The sequence below is a fragment of the Papio anubis genome, chromosome 1 (assembly GCF_008728515.1).
Source record: "Papio anubis isolate 15944 chromosome 1, Panubis1.0, whole genome shotgun sequence".
Taxonomy (NCBI): Eukaryota; Metazoa; Chordata; class Mammalia; order Primates; family Cercopithecidae; genus Papio; species Papio anubis.
The window spans coordinates 169,015,838-169,024,516 of record NC_044976.1 but is presented as its reverse complement, the minus strand read 5'-3'; the positions used below and the strand labels follow the sequence as shown (position 1 = coordinate 169,024,516).

The 8,679-nt window shown below is 41.1% G+C and overlaps 1 long non-coding RNA gene across 1 annotated transcript; it reads right to left on the bottom strand.

The window, feature by feature from the left end:
- Positions 1–488: 488 nt before the first annotated feature.
- On the bottom strand, positions 489–7,614 carry LOC103878989. The gene is made up of 3 exons (XR_002518161.2): positions 2,499–7,614; positions 1,838–1,927; positions 489–824 (listed from the first exon to the last, which is right to left on the bottom strand). It is a non-coding gene; the product is annotated as an uncharacterized LOC103878989 (long non-coding RNA).
- Positions 7,615–8,679: the final 1,065 nt, after the last annotated feature.

The following is an 8,679-nucleotide window of genomic DNA, read 5'->3' as shown; positions in this document are numbered from 1 at the left end:
GTGATCTGGCTAAAACATAATGTGTGACATGGAGATGGAAGATGTAATAAACTCCAAATTTTAAAGGCTTTTGAATACCATTTTAAAAAGCCCGAACTTCGTCCTAACAGCAATGAGAAGCCACTGAAGTGCTTAAAGCAAATGAGTGATGTGTTCCTGTCAGTGTCAAAGAAGACAGATCAATCTGCCAGAATATAAAGAGTAGACTGAGGGCTGAGCGCAGTGGCTCATGCCTGTAATCTCAGCACTTTGGGAGGCCAAGGCGGGCAGATCACAGATCACAAGGTCAAGAGTTCGAGACCAGCCTGGCCAACATGGTGAAACCCCGTCTCTACTAAAAATACAAAAATTAGCCTTGTGTGGTGGCACATGCCTGTAATCCCAGCTACTTGGGAGGATGAGGCAGGAGAATCCCTTGAACCCAGGAGGTGGAGGTTGCAGTGAGCCGAGATTTCGCCACTGCACTCCAGCCTGGGTGACAGAGCAAGACTCCATCTCAAAACCGAAACAAAACAAAAACAAAAACAAAACAAAACAAAAAAAAAAGAGTGGACTCGTGTTAAATAAGACAAGAGGCTGAGTGGCGAATTATAAGACAATTGCAGAAATTCAGGCAAAAGAGGATATTGATCCTAATGAATAAGGGGTGATAATGGTAATGGATAAATTCTAGAGGCATTCATTTTGTCCTTCATCATTAATATTACCCTCACTTATTTACAGTGTTATGCCCAATAAGACTTACCCCCTCAGATGCCTTTGCAGAGCCTTGGTAACTTCCTAGAACAGTTGTGCCAGTCCTGGACTATTTTCCTGGATATTGTCTGTTAGGTTAAAATAAATAAATCTTTTTATTATCCATATGCATGCAGTGCAATGCAATTATTGAGACACAGAACTGACAGAATTTAGTAGATGTAGGATGGAGACTTACTTTGCAGAATTTTTGTAAGTATTTAGCATAGGGGACCCCAACCTCTGGGCCACTGACCTGTACTGGTCCATGGCTTGTTAGGAACCCAGTCACACAGCAGGAGGTGCATGGCAGGCTCGGGTTTTACTGCCCGAGCTTCATCTCCTGTCAGATCAGTGGCGGCATGAGATTCTCATAGGAGCACGAACCCTATTGTGAACTGTGCATGCGAGGGATCTAGGTTGCACACTCCTTATGCAAATCTAACTAATGCCCAATGATCTGAGGTGGAACAGTTTCATCCCAGAACCATCCCCCGCCACCACCACATCCATGGAAAAACTGTCTTCCACGAAACCAGTCCCTGGTGCCAAAAAGGTTGGGGACTGTTGATTTAGTGTATCGACTACCTAACAATGTCCAAAATAGAAGTAAGCAACAGGTGTTAATTCCCTCCTTCTCTCTTCCTGTTCCTGATCCTAGGGTCAGAAACCACAAATTCTAGTTTTCTTTGAAAGGTATCTAAACTTAAACAGTATACACACAAAGAATTTGGTACTTGGTTGTGGCTGATAGACTAGCAATTTTAATCAATGTTTAAACGTGATTTAGACATAGGGAAAGCAATGTTGTAGCAAATGTTTTCAGACACACACATAAATTACAGATGGATTATTCAGGCTAATGCAGCTACAGAAGATAATTGTACCAGGTGGGTTTTATTCTGTGAGATATTTAGCTCTTCCAGTAATTTGATCAGTTTTGACTGAGTCATGCTCAAAACTGAAACAAACTTTATTTTTGAAGATTTTAGTCTGATTAGATAATACTTTGGGTAATATGTGATCATTGAAGAGAAAGTACAAAGTAGAAAGCAAACACAGAGAACAGAGAAATAGCAAAATAAACAATAAACTATATTACCTTCTCTCTTAATGCAGTTATATATGCAGTTTTATGTAAAGAAGAATAAAGATTGCTTTTGTAAATTTGTCCTAATCTTCTTTCTGTCTGCTAAGGACAAAGTGTAATAAAGCAAAAATCAATTAAAAGGTAATTATAAATATGATCTCAACTCTGTTGCAAAAGCAACTGCTTATCTATGTGCATATTAAAGAAATCCACGCAAAGAGAGGACTGGAAGGAAATGCATAGAAAGTGATTGGCCGGGCGCGGTGGCTCAAGCCTGTAATCCCAGCACTTTGGGAGGCCGAGACGGGCGGATCACGAGGTCAGGAGATTGAGACCATCCTGGCGAACACGGTGAAACCCCGTCTCTACTAAAAAAATACAAAAAAAAAAAAAAAAAAAACTAGCGGGGTGAGGTGGCGGGCGCCTATAGTCCCAGCTACTCGGGAGGCTGAGGCAGGAGAATGGCCTGAACCCGGGAGGCGGAGCTTGCAGTGAGCTAAGATCCGGCCACTGCACTCTAGCCTGGGCAACAGAGCAAGATTCCGTCTCAAAAAAAAAAAAAAAAAAAAAAAGATATTCTCATGGAATGATATACTTTCGTGTAGTTTGCTACATTTCTATATTTCCCTGTGATGCATGTATTGCTTTCATAATCAGGAAAAAATTAACTTACTACAAAATTTTTATGCAGCATTCCTTTGACTTGACAAACAGAGTTGTTTATGGATTTTTAGTCTTGGCAAGCAATTAGAGTAGATTCCATCACTGTTGATATTTATCCCCTCTTCCAAGAATACACAGAAGGGGAGAAAATAGTATATTTCCTATACAAAAGGTGGACAAAAGAATACAGTTAAGAGAACTAGAACAAAACCATAGACTAGAAAAGCAGCCAACAATATTAGCTTTGCAAATTTATCTTAATAAACCAATGAATGCTTTGAGTTTGAACCTGTAAAATTATTTATTTGCAAACCTATTGCTTACAATAAAACAGAATTATAATGTAAAAAAATTTGTGATGAACAGGGTTTATGCACTGTCTTGCTACACTAAGTAGCATATGAATGCTCTTCAGTAACTGGAGCAACCTAGTCAACTATAAATAAAGCATACTATGATGCCCTCAAACCAAAATTCATTCATCTTACTTGAATGAGCAATTCTGTTCAGTGAAACTTGACCCCCTACTGTTAACTAATTATATTTTCCAGAGAAAAACACATTCGCTGAAAAAAAATAAGCTGTTCTCTGCAAAGAAATAAGATCTTCCAAGCACATCTGGTAAGATGTATTTCACTTTTAGTTTTTTAATCTTTGGCTACAAAGATTTGACACATTATTTCAAAAGAATACATCTACTCATCCAGTGGGAATAAATTCAACAAACAATTGATGAGCAAAGTGCTGGCTTAAAAAAAATAAACTAAGTAAAATTTTTTCCCTTGGATAATAAAATAAGAATAAAAGAAGAGACATTGGGTTAAGAACCCTTAGGGCAAAATAAAAACACAATTGGTTTCTCAAAAACTTGCTTTTGACGTGTCAAAAAGAGTTATGCTAGGGAAATGAGCTAAGAAAGCACATTGTTATTTGTACGTGATAGTGTGACATCCTTGCTGTGTTGAAGGTAAGACCATCTAAAGGTCAGGACAGTACACAGGGACTATAAAAACAAAATGGAAATAAAAAGCAGGATAATAAAATGAAAGGAAAAGTAGAAACTGCCAGAAAGAAGCAGCACAACTGTCAAGGAGACAGTGTAAATTCAGATGCCATCAAGTTTTACCACAAAGAGATAAAGGAAAAGGCCAATTTTGATGACAAATAACAAAGTGTAACATCCAAAGAGTAGCGGGGAAGAGAGAGGTCGTATGTCCTCCTGTGAACATTTGAATAGTTCTCAGATGCACTTAGTTTGAGCAGAATTATGTGATTGCTGAGTTCTTCCCTCTCTGCTTGGCAAAAATGATGGAAGTCTTGTCTCCAGTTTTAACCCTATTTGCTTTTCTGCAACAATATGGCAGGTTGTTTACATGCCGGGTGGGGAAAGGGAAACTAAGAGTAAAAACCAACCAGCTGTTACTTTGCAAAATGGAAATGTAACTCTGAGGACTAAGCAATCTTGACTGCTAACAAAATTAATTCCTGAACACTATGAAAAAGGAAAAAATGCATAGAAATTGATACTTTAAACATTAAATATTCAGCTGGTTCTCTTATTTGGCAAAACCTTTTTGAAGCAAAGCTGATCTCATTTTGGTTTAGATCACACCAAAGAATTTCCACCAACAATGACTGAATTACTGCTATTTACTAAAATGGTTTTCGTTCTGTGACATTTTTCTCTTTCAACCAAAATTGGTGTACTAAAAGTCATTTTTGGCACTGACCATCTAGAGTTAGTGCAGGATCCATAAGTCAAGGGCTTAATCCTTCACAAATCTTCCCTTACTTCAGATCCCAGCTGTACTTTGGGGGTCTCCAGGTCACCCACACTTCTGAACAACTAGCTATAAATTTGGTGATTCCCATGACCCTCTTAGGTTCAATAATTCACTGGAACAACTCAGACTCAGGAAAGTGTAGTACTTAGGATTAGAGTTTTATTATATAGGATACATTCTGGATCAGCCAAATGAAAAGACACATGGGGAAGGTCTGGGAGGGTCCCTAGTGCATAACTTCCTTATCATCTTCCCATCAAATCAAGTCATGGCACCGTCCCAGCACATGGATGTGTTCACCAACCAGGAAGCACCACTAAGCTTTGGTGTTCAGTTTTTATTGAGGTTCCATTAGGTAGGCATATTTGATTAAATCATTGGCAACATGACTGAACTCAGCCTCCACACCTTGTCCTCCCTAGAAGTCAGACTGGATCAACGTTTCAAGTTTCAACCCTCTTATCACATGATTGGTCTTTCTGGTGACCAGCCCCTGTCCCAAAGCTATCGAATAGCCCACCATGAGTCACCTTATTAGCATAAACTCAGGAGCCATCCAGGAGGCTCAGGAATAACAAAACAACTTCTATCTCTCCGGAAATTCCAAGGGTTTTAGAAGCTTCATGTCAGAAACCTGGGGCAAAGACCAGACAAATCCTCTATTATGTAGCAGATATATTAAACCAAGAATGGCAGAATGACATAAAACCAACAAATATTTAAACGACTAATAAGAATTCTGTGTGTGTTATTTGTAGTATACATCTGAAGTATGAAAGTCATAAGTCTGGTGTAGATCACACAAAGATGTTGTGACTTGAATGTGTACCTCCAGGGTAAAAAAGCATTGATTCTATCCTAAGGAGGATTTACTTGGGTGAAAGACAAAGAGAAAACTGTTTTCTCATGAATACACTCACTTTCTATTTCAATGCCCTCCCATTTACCTAAATTTCAGTCTTGCTTATAGGTTCCAGTCAACTCTTTTTCCAAAAGTGTTAAGTTCAATAAACATTTATTGAGCAACTTCGATGTACAAAGCACCATGTACAAAGATCCCAGTCCTTACAAACCTGTCATTCTAAACAAGATGACAATCATGTTGAAAATTAAGTGACACGACAAAGGTGGAAACAAAATACTTTGCAGTGTTTGAAACATAAGCATTTAATGAGACAAATCATGGGGTGGCCAGAGGGAGGAAGCACTTCAAAAGAATCTTGAAGAATGAGTAGGATTTCAGAACAGGATGAAAAGTCAAGAACTCTACCAAGCAGAGATGCGAAGACCCAGGAACTGAAAACATGTTTGGTGAACCCACATGGCTGCAGTAAAAGGCACATGGCTGGGTATATTAGGAGCTGAGGCTGAAGAGGTGATTGAGGCCTTATCATGGGGTGCTGTAAATTCTTTGCTGAGGAGTTTGAATGTTCTTCTTCAAGCAATGGAAAGCCACTGGAGATTTTTGAAGGAGGATACTTCGTTGTGTCTCAAATTCCTCTTCTTTAAGTCTCCAGGAACTCATAGACAAAAAGTGAACCAAAGAGGATATTATATAAATAATCCAGACAATAAATGGCAAGGTGCTGTGGTACTGAATACAAAGCAAGAATACCAAAAAAGAGAACAGAATTTAGTAATGGATTGTGAGAGCAGAAACGGAAGTTGAGGATGATTTCCAAACATCCAGCCTGCCTGACTGGGAATATGGTGCCACCGAAAGAAATGCAGAACCATCTTAGTCTACTCAGGCTGTTATAACGAAATACCATAAACTGGGTGCCTTAAGCAAGAAACATTTATTTTTTACAGTTTTGGAGGCTGGGAAATCCAAGATCAAGATCCTGCCAATTTAATTCCTGGTAAGGGCCTAATTTGGGGCCCACAGATAGCCATCTTCTTGCTATGTCTTTACATGGAAGCTAGAAAGAGAGAGAGAGAGAGCCCTGGTCTCTTTTTATAAGAGCACTAATCCCATCCCGAGGACCCCACCCACATGACCTCATTTAAATCTTATTACCTGCCAAAGGCCTTGTCTTCAAATACCATCAAATGGTGGGCTGGCGCTTCAATAAACGAATTTTAGAGGGACAAAATTCAGTCAACAGCAGGAACCCAGAAGGAGAAGGATTGGAATGGAAGATGAAGGGCTTAGTTTGGACACACTGAGTTTGTGGTTTCTTCTCATTACTCAAGTGGCAATATCTAGCTGGCAGCTTGGAGATAAGGAGTAAACAATTTTAAAAGGAGATCAGAGTTCAAGTGTTGTGCCTTCCTGGATACATAAATTTTGGTAGACATTTCTTAGAATGCAAAACCTCATTACCCAAAGGATTAAATATCTAATGGGAGTGGCTACCTACACTGTCTATGTGGTATTATTTGAAAAAGATAAATTCATCCTTACTCATTATAAAGAAAAGTGTGAGGGCTCGGGAGTCAAATTGTTTGGATTGAAATCCTTGCTGTTCTTATTATCATCTGCATGACCTTACATAAGCTACTGAAACTCTTAGTGCCTTAATTTCTTCATGTGTAAAATGAGCATAGTAATACCCTTCTTACACAGTTGTTGGAAAAACAACTTACTGGGACCGCCCCCTCTGCCCAGGAATCTGTCTGCCTCCTATGGCTGTTCATGACATCCAGGCTCCCCCTGACTTTGCTCTGAGACCCCAGCAGGTGCCCACAGGAGGGAGAAGTTAGGCAGTGGGAGGAGGCACTTCTGAGCATCCAAAGGCATTGGGGCCTTCCTGGGCTCCCAAGAGAGCAGAGATACCTGTGCCTGCAACCATGTGGGCAGCTGCAGCTGCGTCCAGGGGGTCACGCTGCTTCCTGCTCCCTGGAGCGGGAAGCCCAGGTCTACAGCTTTAGTTTGGGTGGCTGCAGCTACACCCGGGAGGGCAGGAATCCTGCCTGTTCCCAGTCCCAAGAGCACAGGGAGGCTTGGACATGCAGCCCCAACTTGGGTGGCCACAGCCCCGCCCAGGAGGGCAGGGTCTTCTGCCTGCTGTGTGGAGCACGAGACCCAGGTCTGCAGCCATGGTTTGGGAAACTGCCGTGGCAGCCAGGGAGCTCCCTCCCCAAGTCAGAAAAGGTGGGTCTCCCGCTTGTTCCCAGCTCCCATGGGCTCCATGGAGCATGCAGTCCCAGTAGTGTCCCCCTGCTGCAGCCAGCCAGCAGCAGGCCGTCTGGAGTAGTTGCTGCCATCATTAATTTGAGAACTAGTAAAATTGTAATTAAAACATCAAGGGACCCCGAAGAGGTTTAAAACAGGAGAGATGGTAGGGCACAGTGGCTCATGCCTGTAATCCCAGGACTTTGGGAGGCTGAGGCGGATGGATAACCTGAGGTCAGGAGTTCAAGACCAGCCTGGCCAACATGGTGATACCTCGTCTCTACAAACAATTAGCCAGGCATGGTGGTGGGTGCCTGTAATCCCAGCTACTCGGCAGGATGAGGCAGGAGAATCACTTGAACCCGGGAGGCGGAGGTTGCCATGAGCCGAGATTGGGCCATCACACTCCAGCCTGGGTGACAAGAGCAAAACTCTGTCTCGTAAAAAAAATAAACCAGGAGAGATGTTGTCAGAACATCTCTCCTTCTAGAACAGTACACTTCAATTTCATTTACCTTTTATTGCAGTATATAACACTCTGGATATAAATTATTCAGAATTCGTATTTTTGAAATACCAGAACCAAAATATTACCTCCCCACAAAATATTGATGGTTCAATAACAAATAGCACTATTTACCATAATTCTAAAGCCCAGCATTGCCATCACCCCAAGCACCCTCAGCATGATTCCCAAGGTGTCCCTGACTTGGCCTCCATCTCTCTCTTCAGCTTCAATTTTTATCACTCTTTTTTACTCTCATCACTCAGGGATATTGAGATACATGTAATTCCTGGATATGTCACACTACTCTTACTCATGCTATTCCCTGTCTAGAATGCTCATTTCACATCCACCTCTTTATTCTCCTAATGCTACTCATCTTTCAACGTCCACTTTGGGCATCATCTCTTTGTAAAATCTTGCAGGGACATGTCTTCCAGGCTGGATTGGGATGCCATCTTAGGATATATTATACCATAAAGTAGTCACTGGTTCATTTTTCTGCCTTTCCCATTAGACCATTCATTAGGCCTTGAGATCAAGAACTCTGTTTCATTCTGCTTTCTCCCTCCAACACCTAATAGTATATGGCACGTGACTGCATGTAAAAAAATAAAAGCGTGTCCAACTGGTTAGTTAACTGACTTCTCAATACTCAAATAAACATTCATGAGTGATTAATATGTAAAACAACACCCCCGAATGTTCTGCTCCTCTCAAGTGTGCTGGCACTTGTTATTTAAAGATCTATTTAAATGGCCGTGTCTAGACTGGCCAAAGAAGG